The sequence below is a fragment of the Dipodomys merriami genome, unplaced genomic scaffold (assembly GCF_024711535.1).
Source record: "Dipodomys merriami isolate MVZ:Mamm:240054 unplaced genomic scaffold, mDipMer1.0.p SCAF_108, whole genome shotgun sequence".
Lineage (NCBI taxonomy): Eukaryota > Metazoa > Chordata > Mammalia > Rodentia > Heteromyidae > Dipodomys > Dipodomys merriami.
The window spans coordinates 2,812,824-2,829,745 of NW_027202360.1; the positions used below are offsets into that span (position 1 = coordinate 2,812,824).

At 37.0% G+C, this 16,922-nt stretch overlaps 1 long non-coding RNA gene across 1 annotated transcript; it reads right to left on the reverse strand.

The window, feature by feature from the left end:
* Positions 1-5,420: 5,420 nt before the first annotated feature.
* On the reverse strand, positions 5,421-16,494 carry LOC138815116 (uncharacterized). The gene is made up of 3 exons (XR_011368177.1): positions 16,235-16,494; positions 7,369-7,441; positions 5,421-5,504 (listed from the first exon to the last, which is right to left on the reverse strand). It is a non-coding gene; the product is annotated as an uncharacterized lncRNA (long non-coding RNA).
* Positions 16,495-16,922: the final 428 nt, after the last annotated feature.

The following is a 16,922-nucleotide window of genomic DNA, read 5'->3' on the forward strand; positions in this document are numbered from 1 at the left end:
TGTCTGCTTGGACTACAGGTCTTTGATCCATTTGGAGTTGATACTGGTGCAGGGTGATATATAAGGATCTAGCTTTAGTTTTCTACAAGTAGTTAACCAATTTGGCCATCACCATTTCCTGAAGAGGCTGTCTTTCTTCCATTTTAATTTTTTAGCTCCCTTATCGCAGTTTAGATGGCTATAGGTCTGTAGGTTCATTTCTGCATTTTCAATTATATTCCTTTGTTCCTGAAGTCTGTTCGTGTGTCAGTATCAAGCTGTTTTGATTACTGGGGTGTTGGAGTAGAGTTTGAAATTTGGTATTCATTTTCCTCCAGCACTTTTTTTTCTGCTTTTGATGATTTTTGCTATTCGGGGTCTTTTATTGTTCCGAATGAATTTTTGGAATGCCTCTTCTACTTCCTTCAAGAATGAGGTTGGAATATTGATAGGGGTCACATTGAAGTTGTAGATAGCCTTTGCAAGTATTGCCATTTTCACGATGTTGATCCTTCCAATCCAGGAGCATGGGAGGTTTTTCCACTTTCTAATTTCTGTTTTGATTTCCTTTTTTAGATTTTTAAAGTTTTCATCAGCCAGGCACTGATTGCTCGTGCCTGTAATCCTAGCTACTCAGGAGGCTGTGATCTGAGGATCATGGTTAAAAGCTAGCCAGGGCAGGAATGTCTGTGAGACTCTTATCTCCAATAAACCACTAGAAAACCGGAAGTGGTGCTGTGCCTCAAGTGATAGAGCTCTCGCCTGGTGCTGAAGAGCCATGGGACAGCACCCAGGCCCACAGTTCAAGACCCGTGACTGACAAAAAATAAAAAAGTTTCATCATAAAGATTCTTCACTTTTTGCTTAATTCCTAGGCTTTTTATTGGGGGGGGGGTTATCATAGATGGAGTTGTTTTCCTTGTTTGAGCCACACTTTTCTCATTGTTGGATTAGAGAAAAGCCATTGTCTTTTAGGGTTAATTTTATAACTGGCTACTTTGCCAAGTTTTGAATCATTATGAGTAATTTGGGAGTGGAGTCCATGGGATACTTTAAATACAAGATCATGACATCTGCAAAGAGGGAGAGTTTTACTTCATCTTTCCCTATTTGGATCGATTTTATGTTTGCATCTTGTCTTATTGTTGTAGCTTGGCATTCTAATACTAAATTGAAAAAAAGTGGAGAGAGTGGACATCCTTGTCCTCTTCTTTTTTTATTGTGAAAATACCGTACACAGGGGTTACAATTACATGGGCAAAACAATGAATACATTTCTTATCAAGAATTGTAGCATCCTCCTTTGTTTTTTTTCCCCATCCCTTCACATACTCCCCCCGCGTCCACCCAATCCTCCCCCTGCTCACCAAAGTTGTAAATTTTGTTTTTGACATAACGACTTGTACATCTAATTGTTGTAATGCAATGGGTCCACCTGTATCCCTATTTAAATTATTTGATTTTCCCCTTCCCTCCACAAATTATAACATCATCAAATACAGTGAAAGCAGGGGTTATACTGTCGGGGAGGGACATACAAAGCAACCAAGAAATAATCTTGCAAATGTGTTAGAAATAATCGAATAAAAGAAAAAAAAACACTTGAATACATATCTTAGGATTCATTTCCCTAACATCAAATTATCTGATCTTTTATGCTTTACTCAGACATACACCAGATATTGCTAATAAGGTAAACAATGGGACCTATGTTTTGTGGGGGCCTGGCTTACTCACTTAATATAATTTTTTTTCCAAGCCCTTCCATTTCCTAACAAATGGGGCAATGTCATTCTTTCTGATGGAGGCATAGAATTCCATTGTGTATATATACCACATTTTCTTGATCCATTCATCTACTGAGAGGCAACTGGGTTGGTTCCGTATCTTACCTGTAGTAAATAATGCTGCAATAAACATAGTCGTGATGGTAACTTTGGACTTGTTTGTGAACATTTGGTTAATGATGCACAGGCCGTAATTTTCTTAATAGAGACCCAGAAACACAACAGATCAAAAAAATGTTGGATAAATGGAATTGCATGAAATTGCAGAGCTTCTGCATGGCAAAGATCATAGCTAGCAAGATCAATAGAAAGACCACGAATTGGGAGATGATCTTCACTAGCCATACAACCGACAAGGGTCTCATATCTAAAATATACCTGGAACTCAAAAAAAAAAATAAATCCCCCAACAACAAATCTTCAAAGAAACAGCTGCCTAATAAGTAAGTGGGCTAAAGACTTAAAGAGAAACTTCTCTGAAGAGGAAAGAAGGATGGCCAATAGACACATGAAGAAATGCTCAACCTCCCTAGCCATGAAAAAATGCAACTCAAAACAACATTGAGATACCACCTCACTCCAGTTAGAATGGCTAAAATCAAGACCTCTAATAACAACAAATGCTGGAAGGGATGTGGATAGAAGGGAACCTTACTGCAGTGTTGGTGGGAGTGTAAACTTTTTCAACAACTTTGGAAAGTAGTATGGAATTTCCTGAAAAGGCTCCACATAGAGCTCCCCTATGACCCAGCAATCCGTTGTCCCCTTCTTGATTTAAGAGGAAATGGCTTTAGGTTTTCACCATTAAGTATAATGATAGCTGTAGGTTTGTCATATACAGCCTTTATTCTATTGAGGAATGATCCCTGGATTCCTAATTTTTCCAGAGCCTTCATCATAAAGGGTTTGTTGGATGTTGTCAAATGCTTTTTCTCAAACAATTGAGATAACCATGTGGTTCTTATTCGTTTTCTTGTTGTTGCGATATATTAATTGATTTGTGTATATTGAACCAACTTTGCATCCCTGAAATCAATCCTGTTTGATTGTGGTGTATTCTTTTTTGGATGAATTGTTGAAGTCGATTGACCAAAAATTTGTTGAGAAGTTTTGCATCAATGTTCATCAAAGAAATGTGTTTAAAGTTCTCTTTTTTTATGATTCCCTGCCTGGTTTGGGGGATGAGTGTTTTGATGGCCTCATTGAATAAGTTCTGTAGTGCACGTTCTCTTTCAATTACATTGAAGAGTTGGAATAGTATTGGTGTGAGCTCTGCTTTGAAGGCCTTGTAGAATTCTGATGTAAATCTTTCTGGTCTTGGGCTTTTTTTAGATGGGACTTCTCTTATTGCTGTTTCTATCTCAATGTTTGATATGTGCCTGTTAAAATGGTTTAACTCATCTTGCTTTAGTTTCGGCATGTCAATATTTGCTATGAAAAGGTCGATTTCTGTCAAGTTCTCAAACTTACTAGCATAGTTTTGAGAAGTATTCCCTTTTAAAGTTCTGAATCCTGGTTGTTTCTCTGGTGATGTTTCCATTCTCATCTCTGAGTTTATTTATTTGGGTGAGTTTTTTTTTCTTTTTCTGATAAGATTTGTTAAGGATCTGTCAATTTTGTTAATTTTTTCAAAGAATCAACTCTTGGTATTGTTGATTCCATTTTTTTTTGGTTCTAATTCATTTAATTCTGATTTAATTTTAATTATTTCTTTCCATCTACTGCGTTGGCATTTATCTTGCTGTTCTTTTTCAAGGAGGTTCAGATGTGTCATTAAATTGTTGGCTTCATATCTCTCCAACTTGCCTCTGAGTACTGCCTTTTCTGTGTCCCAGAGGAGCTGGTAATTTGTGTGTTCGTTTTGTTGAAGATCATGAACACTTGAATTTCCTTTCTAATCTCTTATGCGACTTACTCGTGATTCAACAGTATGTTGCTCAGCATCCATGTGTTACAGGACTTTCTTTGGTGGTTTTGGCTTTGGATTCTAATTTTATTTCCTGTGGTCTGAGAGAATGCAAGGCATAATTTCAATGAATTTGGACTTTTGTTTTGTGACCTAAAATGTGGTCAGTTTTTTAAAATATTCTATGTGCTGCTGCTGAAAATATTCTATGTGCTGATACTGCTGGGTGAAATATTCGTTAGATGTCTTTTAAATCTAGTTAATCCTTGCAGTGTTTAGATCTGCAGTTTGTTGAGTTTTTGCTGAGTTGATCTATGTACTGTGGATAGTGGTGTGTTAAAGTTCCCAACAATTAATGTCTTTGGATCTATGTGAGCTTTAAGGGAAATATTGTTTCTTGGATAAATTTGTGTGCTCCGTTGTTTGGCAAATAGATATTTAGAATTGTAATATCCTCCTAAAGGAGCATACCCTTAATTAATATGTAGCGACCTTCTTTTTCTCTTCTCACTAATTTTAATTTGAAGCCTTTTTTATCTGATATTAGGATTGCAACTCCCACCTGTATATGGGGGACATTTGCTTGGTATATTTTGTTCCAGTCTTTCACTTTCAAAATATGTTTGTTTTTATGGGCAAGGTGTGACTCCTGAAGGCAGCAGATAGAAGGATTTTGCTTTTTAATCCAACTAGACAGTCTATGTCGCTTAATTGGAAAGTTAAGTCCTGTAATGTTGAGAGATGGGACTGAGAAGTATTTTTTTATTTGGAAAATGCCATACAGATCGTTTACAATTACATGGACAAGATAATGAGTACATTTCTTATCAAGCATTGTTACCTCCTCCTTTGTTTCCCCTTCCCATCCCTTCCCTTACCCCCATTACCTAATCCCCTCCCCCCACCAAAGTTGTAAAGTTCATTTTTCAGCATAACGACTTGTACATTTCATTGTTGCAATGGTTCCACCTGTATTCCTATTTAAACGATTAGTTTTTTCCCTTCCCCTGTACAAATTATACTAACATCAAATACAGTGAAATCTGAGTTATTTTTGTTATGTTAAAAAACGAACTTTACAACTTTGGCCCGGGAATGGGGGAGGGAGGGTGTGGGGATCAGTGTATGGGGAGATGAAAGGGATTGAAGGGGAAACAAAGGAGGAGGCAACAATGCTTGAAAAGAAATATACTCAATACCTTGCCATTGTAATTGCAACTCCTTGGTACGGTATTTTCACAATAAAAAAAAACTTCAAAAAATATTTATCCCTTAATATAATTCAAATACCAATCAAGAGTAATTTTATATAATCATTACAATTGTCATTTTATTACTATCATAAAACAGAATAAAATACCAGTCCCAATTATTACCTACATATCATTAGTCTTAATTCCTAATCATTATCTAAATATCTTAAACAATCTAAATAGTCATGTCTTTAATATAGACATAAATATTCTATCCTTTTTACTTAACATTTTCCAGGGGCATATATTCGTTTCATTTTTTAAATTTTTTTTTTTATTTTTATTTTTTGTGAACATACTGTGCAGAGAGGTTACAATTACATGGGCAAGATAATGAGTACATTTCTTATCAAACATTGCAGCTTCCTCCTTTGTTTACCCTTCACATCCCTTCCTAGCCTTCCCTCACCCCCCCCACTCAATTCTCCCCCCCCACCAAAATTGTAAAGTTCGTTTTCCATATGACAACTTGTACTTCTCTTTGTTGCAAGGGGCCACCTGGATCCTTAAACGACTTGTTTTTCCCCATCTCCTCCACAATTTATACCGACATCAAATATAGTGAAAGCAGGGGTTATACTGTGGGGGAGGGACATATAAAGCAACAAAGAAATAATCTAATAAATGCGTTAGAAACAAATGCATGAAAGAAAAAAACATTTAAATACATATCTAAGGGTTCATTTTCCTTGCATCACACTAAATCTACCAGCACAACTATGTTTATTGCAGCATTATTTACCATAGCTAAGATATGGAACCAACCCAGATACCCCTCAGTAGATGAATGGATCAAGAAAATGTGGTATATATACACAATGGAATTCTAAGCCTCCATCAGAAAGAATGACATTCCCCCATTTATTAGGAAATGGAAAGGCTTAGAAAAATTATAATAAGTGAAGTAAGCCACTCCCAAAGTAACATGGGTCCCATTGTTTCCCTTATTTGCAATATCTAGTATATGTATGAGTCAAGCAGAAAAGGTCAGATAATATATTCATGTTTCTAAGAAATGTTCACAGCAGTTAAAAATACTTTTGTGAAATTAATGTGATTCATGTTGTTGTTGTTGTTGTTTGTAAGGCCTGGACATTGTCCCTAAGCCTTTTTGTGCTCATGGCCAGCACTGTAGTACTTGAAGCAAAGGGCTAATTGCTGTTTTTGAGTGGTTAATTGGAGACAAGAATCTAACATGAACTTTTCTGTCGGGGCTAGATGTGAAAACAGCTGCTAGATCTCAGCAGCCAGAGGAGCTAGAATTATAGGTGTGAGTTACTGGCACTTGGTTTGATGATTTTTTTAATTTTAATTATGTTTGAAGATGTTTGTTTCACTCTAATGCACACAATTCTATACATAAATATATATATATATATATATATATATACATATGTATGATGACAAATTCCCTCTAAAAATGTATAAATTTCCACACATAACATTTATACACACACACACATACACACACACACACACACACACACAAACACACACATATTTCTGAATATATAGGCTCCCTCAAAAACTTTTATGCTACTATTTTTTACCCTTTTCATGTCAAAGATATATAGTCTATTTTTCCAAAATTTTTCTAGAGTAAAGTGACTAATATTTCAATAGAAAGTAGAATATATTATTTTCAAGGTAATTTTAGATATACACATGATCTTGTAGTAATATTTATAGTATATTACTTGAAAAAGTTGTGTTCAAACCCTTAAATATTTGTGTGTAATGACAGGGAGAGAGGAAGTTAATTCATACTGGTTAGGAATGTGCAATACTTCAAAAATCGGTTCAATAATTTGTTATAAGCACATAGTCAAGCTACCTGATATGGCTTAGTTTTTTTATTTCTTTATTTATTCAAAATTTTAACATGAATGCATGCACAGTGGTAATATTAAAATTATTAATCAAAATACAAATAATACAAAATCATAGACACATACCAGGCTTTCAATAATTAGCACTTATTATGCTAATAATAATTTTGTTGAAGATGATGGTGACCAGAGTGACCCTGATAATGACAATGTTATGATTGAAAAGGAAAAATTTTTAGACATCTTTGAAGCTAGATTTCCCACATTGAATACATAATAATAAACAGAGTTGGATTACATACAATAAGAATAACAAGAGGAGAGTTTCAATATCAAGAAATACAATCACATAATCAGGTGAGACAGTAAATCCATATGTGATTTTTGCAGTCTCTCTAATGTCTATTCACTCTTCTTGTTGGTATTGTTTGCTTATAAATAAAATCGTTTATTTCCACATGTTTATTATCCCACATAGATAAAATATAATAATCTGAGTGCTTTGTTATCAAATGTTCTTGTTTTTTCTAGCCTTGGGAACTTAGGAGAAACCCTTTCACCACCCACATAGCCAGTTGCTTAGTTATATATCCTTAGAAGGTAACAACACATACCTCAAGCATGCTTCACTCATTAGGCAGAAATCCTTATTCAGTTTTAGTTTCTTTCCAGTTCACTGAAGAAAATCTATGTATAAATTTATGAAGAACACTTGGCAACACATACAGCAATAAGAAAATTTTGATGGACTAAGATTAGTTTTCAACCTAGTGTGATTAGTTCAAGTAACATTCTCATCTAGATACTATTCAATAACGAATGTTTTCCAGTGATATGTTGAGTATGTTCTTCAATGCAACTGTAGACACATGACCCAATTTACATAATACCACTTACATATCTGTAGTTGCCTTCAAAGGACACAGCCCTTAGAGCCAGGAGGTAAAATATATTTTTATTTCTGCATGAAACAATTTGTGACTTTATACCAACAAACTGAATTTGACTCTTTCCTTATTTGTAAACTAGGGTGGAAAATGTAAGGACTCGTCACTTTTCCTTTTTCTTGCTCTAGGAGTAAGCAAATGTATTCTTCAATATTTCTGGTAGATTACATCCATTTATAGATGAGAAATGTAAGGCCAACAGTCAATGTAGTGAGTAAATAATGATACTAGAATTTGTGTCTGAGCTCTTCCCTCTGCATACTTACAAGGAGCAGTAATTTGTTGATGGAGAGGACCAATATGTAAAGACAATGGGGAAAAAACATACTTTGTAAATAGCTGTTTAAGACTAGGTGACCAGTGATGAGTACATGAAACAGACTTGTGTCAGGGGCATAAAAAGGAGTACATAGAAATCATATTAGTGCTGGGCGCCAGTGGCTCATGTCTGTAATCCTATCTACTCAGGAGGCTGAGATCTGAGGATCACGGTTCAAAGCCCGCCAGGGCAGAAAAGTCCATGAGACTCTGATCTCCAATGAAAACCACTAGAAAACTCGAAAATAATGCTGTAGCTCAAGAGGTAGAGTGCTCTCCTTGAGCTGAAGAGCACAGGGACAGCACACAGGCCCAGAGTTCCAGCTCCATGACCAACCAAAAAAAAAAGAAAGAAATCAAATTAGTAACAGAAACTAAGAAAATCTTGATCGTTCATCTTATATAATGGGTGGAGTAGAAGGGTAAGAAGAAATCTAAAGGGTTCTACTTCTATGACCAGGCAAATGTGTTAGTGATATTCTTGGCGATAAGGATTACAGGTGAAAATGATGGATTTAGGGGAAAAAACTCTCTGATAATTCTAAAGTTTATATTAAACAGATGCAAAGATAGGTCTGTTTAGATATCATCAAAATATCCATGACCATGAATATGAAAAAGAATGATAAAATTGGGGACATTATTAAAAGGAAGAGGAAAAGAAAAGTTATGACATAAGTGTAGCATTGTGAGCACCAGTGTGGACAAGATTGGAAGAAAGAGATAAGGAAACAAGAAAGTAATAAAAACAGATTTACAGAAGTGAAGAAAGGAAAGAATTTGCAGGAAGAAAAGGTCAAAACTGTTACAGAGACATTGAAGGAAATATGCTATTTGGATTTGAAAACTAAAAGGACATAGACAAGTTTTTTTTTTTTTTTTTTTTTTTTTTTTTTTTTTTTTTTAGGGGCAAGGGGTCCGGTCATGGGACCTGAACTCTGGGCCTGGGCACTGTTCCTCAGCTCTTCAGCTCAAGGCTAGTGATCTAACACTTGAGTCACAGCGCCACTACCGGTTTTTTCTTTTTTGCTTATGTGGTGCTGAGAAATCGAACCCAGGGCCTTAGGCATGCAAGGGAAGTACTCTACCACTGAGCCAACTTCCTAGCCTGATAGACAAGTTCAATAAGAATAGTGTTTTGGTGAACTGGTAGAGATGTAAGTCATATTGATGAAATTTTGTGATATGAATGTGAAGCCATAAAATTCCAGATCCATGAATTCAACAAATCCTGTTGATTTTAAATGTTAGGAACAAATGCTTTTATCCTGACCTTAGAAGTATTATACAGATGTAACTGTCATGAACTTTACTTAGATATATTCTGTAAATATTTTTGAAGACTGTTTAACCAGGAGATTATGGTTGAACTATAGCACAGACAAGCCTAATTTGCCCTACAGTTCCAATGAGTGATCCATGTATCTACATCAGTTTGGAATTTTATTGAAATATTGTTAGCTATGTTTGGTTATCTTTTCAGACTATTCATTATAAACATAGGACAATACCACCAAGTAAAGTTTGAGCATTCAGTTTTACTGATGTTACTGAACACTCTGCAAATTGATTCTTCTTTAGAATAGAAAATACCTCAATAGCCATTGATATGTCATAACTGTCATATACTCTATTTAAATATAATTCTTGTTAGGGATATCTCCATGCTGAAATAACCCTCTCAATGAACCTGCCACAAATTCTTATATGTAGGAAGTGCTCTTATAAACTTCAAGCTTTTATTGAATGGAAGAGTTCAGACATTACCCTCACCACAACGACTAAATGCCTAAAAAGATAAGACATTTTGTTTTACTACCTTTCTTTTATTTTCTGATACACATATGCATTTAGGGAAGGATTCTGATGTAACAATAATACAATGGTGACTTGTAATAACACAACATCTAGGATCTAGTGTTAATTCAGTTACTTACTAATTAGCTCCAAAGTGTGTGGATATTTTTATTTCTCCTGGGTAAACTAATGAGCTCCAAGAAAATATCCCTAAGGAGCCTTTCAATTCAGATATCACTGTTTGTCTCAAAATGCCTTAAATTCTACACCCTCTAATGTGGGCATAGAGTTATACTGTGGAACTTTTCTCCTCAGAGAGTGAGTACTACCCTATTGGTTAACATGGACAAAGTACCTTCATACATAGACTGGGTGTTTGCAAACAAGAAGTGGTATTTGAACAATGTTTTTAGCAGTTTGCACAGAAGAAATGGAAATAGAGCAACTGTGAAATCAAAAGGAACATGCAAAAAGACAAAGGTACAAAGTAGAATGTGCCAAGGAAATGCTGATGTGCAATTTCAAATAATGTGCTCAGGTGTGAGGGTGTGTTCAAAGTATAGCGTCAGAGAATATACTTGGATATCTTGAGAAAAAAACTGCATTAAACTATTCTGGGATTATCATACAAGTACAAACTCGTTACACTGACTCTCTAATCAGTCACAACATCATTAATTTAGGGAGTATTTTCCAAGAGCATACTGAGAAAAAGAGGACTCATCACAATTATTGTTCAGGTTGATGTAACGACAATCACATAAAGTTTCTTAGAAGTCTTCATATATTTTGGAGCATTAAAGTGGTAAAAAGCCAAGTAAATATTTTGCATGTATCTAAATTAAGTGGGACATATTATATTGGTGTCTCTTTAACTTGGATGTTATATTGTACTCTAAGTTGGGACAATGATCTGCTTTCAGTTATTTTCTTCTCTTCCCCTTCTTTTGCCCTTCCACATAATGAGACATACTTGAGCTTGCATTTTTAAATCGTTCAAAATTATATGAATTTCTCCATACTTCTCGCAGCCTCCTATATCTTTCTCAAGGGAATATCTTTTCACTACCATTTTTTATCCCATATGATATTGGATATCTTCTTGACTAATTCAGTGCAAGATACACATTAGACTCATACATATATCTCAACACTTGTACCACCATAAAATCCTATCTTACTTAGAAATCATGATTTCAGTATGTCTGGGGAGGGGACATCTGTCATTTTTGAATGACCATAATTGTTACTTACATGCAAGCATGTTTTAAACCAATATGCCTCTCAGTAGATGAATGAATAGGCATGTCCATTGCGGTGCTGTGGGCTGTGGCATGGACGAGGAAGAAAAATGGTTGGCTACCCTTTGTTATTAATCCTGGGCCCCGGGGCTGGCCTGACGGAGAGTTTCCCTGCATAGGATAAGTATTTTTATAGTTATCCTTTATTGTCTATTTTTGATCTACACACTCTTGCCTAGTGCTTTCCTTTTTTACATTTAGGGCAAATTCCTGTTCCTCTCTTGTTAACATCAGTAGCGTTTTTACAATTCTTCTTTATATGTCCCATTTGACCACATCCAAAACATTTTAGATTAGCGGGTTTGGTTTGTAAAGCATGCAAGGTAGTGGGCATAGTTTCAGCACAAACAACTGCATAAGCCGGGATTCAGATGTAATGTCTTTACACGCCTTTAAATATGTATTTACATCCCCAGATTCTTTAATAGGCAATAGGGCTCATCTACAGTCCTCATTAACATTCTCACAAGCCAACATGCCCAGTAGTTGTTGCTGTGCAGCCTCTCCCACAACAGTAAGTTCCAAGGTCAGTTTCAATCATGATAAAAATTCAACATAGGGTTTATTAAGTTTTTGAATTACTTTTGTCCAGGAGCCATAATGCTCTCCTACCAGCCGAATCCTCTCCCATGCCTCAATACCTATGTCTCGTAACTACTCATGGATCTCTTCAGGAGAGTTCACTTGCATATTAGCAACTGCATATTTTTCTGTTCTACTCAACATGGGAAAGGTTATGACCTATAGGCGCGGATTATTGCTCTGTGCATTTTGTCTAGTCCTTTCTGTACATAACTCAGTAAACCACATTTGCCATTGTAGGTATTCAGGATCCTTAATTAGGCTCTACAAAGCAACTTTCAATCCTCGAGAGCAAAATTATTGTAATGTCGGGCAAGCCCATTAAACAATTCCTTACCATAATGAGACTGAGGACCATACAACGTCACTGCCTTCTTAAGTTTACCCATATCATTGACAACAACACCTTCATATTTGACTGGTTGAGCTAAATCATTCATAGGGGCTGATCAAATTACAGGATAAGAAAAAATATGCATTTCATCATCAAACTCACTGTCTAAGCCTTCTGTTTTGTGAGGGAGTGACACGGTAAAAATTGCTTCGGCAAACAGAGGAGCAGAAGGCTGTTTTACTTTCACTTTCTCAGATTCTCTTTCACTCTGCTAATTTCTAACTCCATATGTTGTAATCTTGATAAAATCAATTCCATTTGCTCAGACATTCTATTTACGCTTTCAGATTGTTCTTTTTCAGGCTTCTTTACTTCTTGTTTTTTCTGTTAATTGTGATGCATCCTTATCTATTACGTCCTTAACCTCAGAGTCCAATTGTAAATCTACAATAGAAGGGGTGGCCTCTTTTCTCATTTAAAGCTTTAAAAAGGGTATGTAAAATAGCCCAAATGGACCAAAATCTAACGGGAATCCTTTCCCCTTCTCAAACAGCTCTTTCTACATTATATTTTACTCATTTCCAATTATCAACATCTAATGTCCCTTCAACGGGGAACCAAGGATTCCATTCCCTAACTACATTAATACACATTTCTATGTCAAAAGAAGAAATAGTTATACCATAAGCAGCAAGTAAATGTTTTAGCATATGTAAGTACGGAGTAGACTTAACTTGTCCCATCACCCTGTAATTAAAAAAGTACTTACCTGTATATACCTTCCTGAATTCAACACTTCAGGGTCCCTGTTTGGGTGTACAGTATATTAATTAGGTGAGTTTCATTCGGTACCCAATGAAGAGAACACCACACGGTATTCATTCAGGTAAAGTAGTTTATTTACTGAACTGCTGCCAATGCCATATATGGTGGAAAGCCATGTAAAAAAATGGGGGACCCAACCTGGGAGAAGTATGTATCTATGTAAAGGACCAGATGAGGTGTGGCAGTTTGAGGGAAACTCTGGCGACACTGGATCTGGATGTGACTTCAAGTTCTGGAACTCACCTCTGGTCAGATGGAAAGTGTGACCAGAGGCTGACCAGGTTGTGACTTAACAGGATGGGGAGGTGGCTAACTCCAGGTGTGCCAGATACTAGGCAACACATGAAGGGTTGAAACTTAGCCAAGAAGTGTGAAGGTGTCTGAATAGGGTCTGCATGGCCTGGGGCAGACCTAACACCAAATACAGGTAGTACCTCTGACATATGACTCCTGACTCCAAACAATTCATTCTCAATCATTTTCTTTCTTTCTTTCTTTTTCTTTCTTTCTTTCTTTCTTTCTTTCTTTCTTTCTTTCTTTCTTTCTTTCTTTCTTTCTTTCTTTCTTTCTTTCTTTCTTTCTTTCTTTCTTTCTTTCTTCCTTCCTTCCTTCCTTCCTTCCTTCCTTCCTTCCTTCCTTCCTTCCTTTCTTTCTTCCTTTCTTTCTTTCTTCCTTTCTTTCTTTCTTTCTTTCTTTCTTTCTTTCTTTCTTTCTTTCTTTCTTTCTTTCTTTCTTTCTATCTTTCTTTCTTTCCTTCTTTCCATCTTTCCTTCTTTCCTTCTTTCTTTCTTTCTTTCTTTCTTTCTTTCTTTCTTTCTTTCTTTCTTCTTTCTTTCTTTCTTCTTCCTTCCTTCCTTCCTTCCTTCCTTCCTTTCTTTTCTCCCTTCCCCTCTCTCACTTTTATTTTTTTGGTCGGTCATGGGGTTTGAACTGTGGGCTTGGGCACTGTCCCTCAGCTCTTGAGCTCAAGGTGAGCTCTCTACTGCTTGAGCCACAGCGCCACTTCTGGTTTTTGCGTGGTTTATTGGAGATAAGGGTTTCACGGACTTTCCTGCCCAGGCTGGCTTTGAATCGCAATCCTCAGATCTCAGCCTTCTGAGTAGCTAGGACTACAGGTGTGAGCCACCAGTGCCCAGCTCTCTCTCTCTATCTCTCCCCTCTTTCACTCACCCTCCCTCTCTTCCCTACTTCAGTATTCTCAACTCTCAAATAATGAACACTTGCTGAGTTGAACTCACAGGCTGGGAGAGCAGCTTAATTGGCATATGTGAAATTTATTTAATGTTTCCTTACACCTCTACCACAGGTCACTGGAATCAAATAATGAACACTCAGCAGCATAGCATCTTAAGCCATTTGTAGGAGGAAAGCAAGCATGCTCACTGCCTTCTGTGAGGTCGACCCTAGGAAGGTGGGGCAGACTCCTCCCTCATCTTGCTAAAACTCAGCCCAGTTTCTGCATCAGTAGAGGTTACTGCCTACAAGTGTCCCAGTTACCCAAGTGACACAAGTACTAGGCAGAGGCTTAGCCTCTTGTGGTTCTGAGATTAATGGCATGATTCAACATGATCCACTAGTTTGTTGTGATTGGGACTTCTAGAATTTTTGGTTAGACTATGTTCAAATTGTGATCTATTTATTTCTGATTGCTAACCATGATTATAGATGTGAACCAGCACATCAGACCATTCAAAGTTCTTTATCCCACATGGAAGAGGTGAAGTTTATTTTACCAAATGACATACAAGTTGACAGACATAAAAGTAAGTCCTTAATTCTGGTCAAGATGTGTTATTAATGTGAAACAAAATTACTTAGCAAAATATCTGACTACTGTGATTATACTTTCAAACTTACCCTAAACTTTAATATCAAATCACCTATATTAGCCAATGATTCGCTCAAATTACCTGTAATCATTTATGTCTGTCCTATCTTCTAGAAGTATGGAGAACTGGAGCTTACACAATTAACTAAAGTGGTAGAATTTGAGAGGATCACAGTTCTAAATCAGTCTAGGAAGGAAAGTATCAGCCATATCAACCTACTAGGTGGGTATATTGGAATGCAATCATGATCCCTGATTTTGGGGCTTGGTGTAAAAATTGCTACTCTATGAGTAAAGTATATTAAACAAGAAAGGATTGGTGGAGTGACTCCAGTGGTGGAATACTTGTCTGGCAAACACAACATCAAAACTCAAATCAACTTACTAAAGATAAAATAAGAAAAGGAAAAAAAGAACAACTCATACTGAGCATGCGTTCAATGTAAAGATTTACACTACATTATTGTAGTTATTAATACCATCATTTCTAGGAGCACACACATTTTGTGTGAAGACTAAATGAAAAAAATGACACCCTATATATAAAGCTTTGGTAAAACACGAGTCTAACTCACAATGGTGAACACTTAAGATTGCATGTGCAGTGGTGTTGCAGGGATGTTAAGGTTTATGGAAGTCCATGAACTTGACATGATGAAATTACCTAACCATACATAACCATACAATTAACTGGACAGATACAGTTGATATATATATTACACACACATGTATGTATATATTAAGTGACATATAAATAAAATGAAAAATTTATAAGGAATAGAGCTAGATGTCATGTCTGACTCAAGCAGAAAAGGTCAGATAAGTTGGTGTTAGGGAAATGAACTCTAAGGTATGTATTCAAAAATTTTACTTTCATTCCATTTTTTCTAGTACATTTATAAGTTTAATTCTTTGTTGTTTTTTATGTCCCTCCCCCATGATATAATCCCTGCTTTCACTATATTTTATGTTGTTATAATTTATGGAGGGGAAGGGAAAGAAAATCATTTAAATAGGGATTACAGGTGGACCCATTGCAACAATGAGACGTACAAGTCCTATGTCTAAAATGAACTTTACAACTTTGTTAGCGGGAGGTGGAGGGTCGGGTAGGCTGATGGGGAGAGGATGGGATGGGAAGGGGAATAAAAGGAGGAGGCTACAATGCTTGATAAGATATGTACTCATTATCTTGCCCATGTAATTTTAACCCCTCTGTACAGTATTTTCACTATAAAAAATATGAAGAAAAAGAATCAGCTGCTGTGGACTAAAAGTTTGCGATAATCCTTCTAAATTAATGACTGCACATGTTGTTACATGTCTACCATCCCAACTCCAGAGGACCAGGGCTGGTGAAGGATACCTGTCACAGATAGGAAGACCTCGAATAGCTCAGCAAGAGCTTATATTGAGGCTCTGTTTCAGAAATTCCCAAGACAGAAAGGTGGCTCCTCAGAGCCAGTGAGAGGACACAAGTCGTGGGTCATGGGGCCCTCAGAGGGGTGTCTGACCCGGGGTAGGGGTGGTTTGGGGGCAGCCACTCACCTGTGCTGCTGGGAGAATTTGCTTTAGGATGCTCCAGGTCGAGCGAGCAGTGATGGCAGTGGCATTGCAGACACATGGCCTCAGAGCAAAGAACCTGGGCCAGGGAGCAGGTTGGGGCTCTATGCGGCCTGGCAAGGTGCCATTGCCTGATGTTTGAAATTCCGCACCTTGGGAAGGAGGGAAAGAAGCCAGGGTGAGGGCAGGCATCTCAATTTCCTTCTATATTCCAAAGTTGCCTGGAGTCTCTTCCTCACCACTCAGCCATCTTTACCTTCCTTAATTGCTGGTAGTGGTGTAAACTAACAGAAGGAATCCTGGTGCTACCAGGCAGCATGGAATGTGGGCGTGACCACCATTCTTGTATCTCATTGGTCAGAAAGAACTATGAAAGAATGGGGGTGTGGCCAGAATCCTGTGATCCAAGCAGCATGGGCAGAGTCAAGAAATAGCAGCTCCCCCAGCCCTTTTCTCAGGGAACAATGTCCAATTCAGTTGGATACAAGAGGGTGACCTCATTTAGCTGGATGGTTTCACAGATTGTTGTGTATGTCTGTTTGTTCCCATTCCCAGTCCTTGTACTCAGGATATGTGCACAGTCTGTGAGCTGCTTTTGATCAAGGCTGGCCTTCCACACTAGAGCCACAGTGATTCTGGCTTTGTTGGCACTGAAGTTGGACTTCTTGCCTAG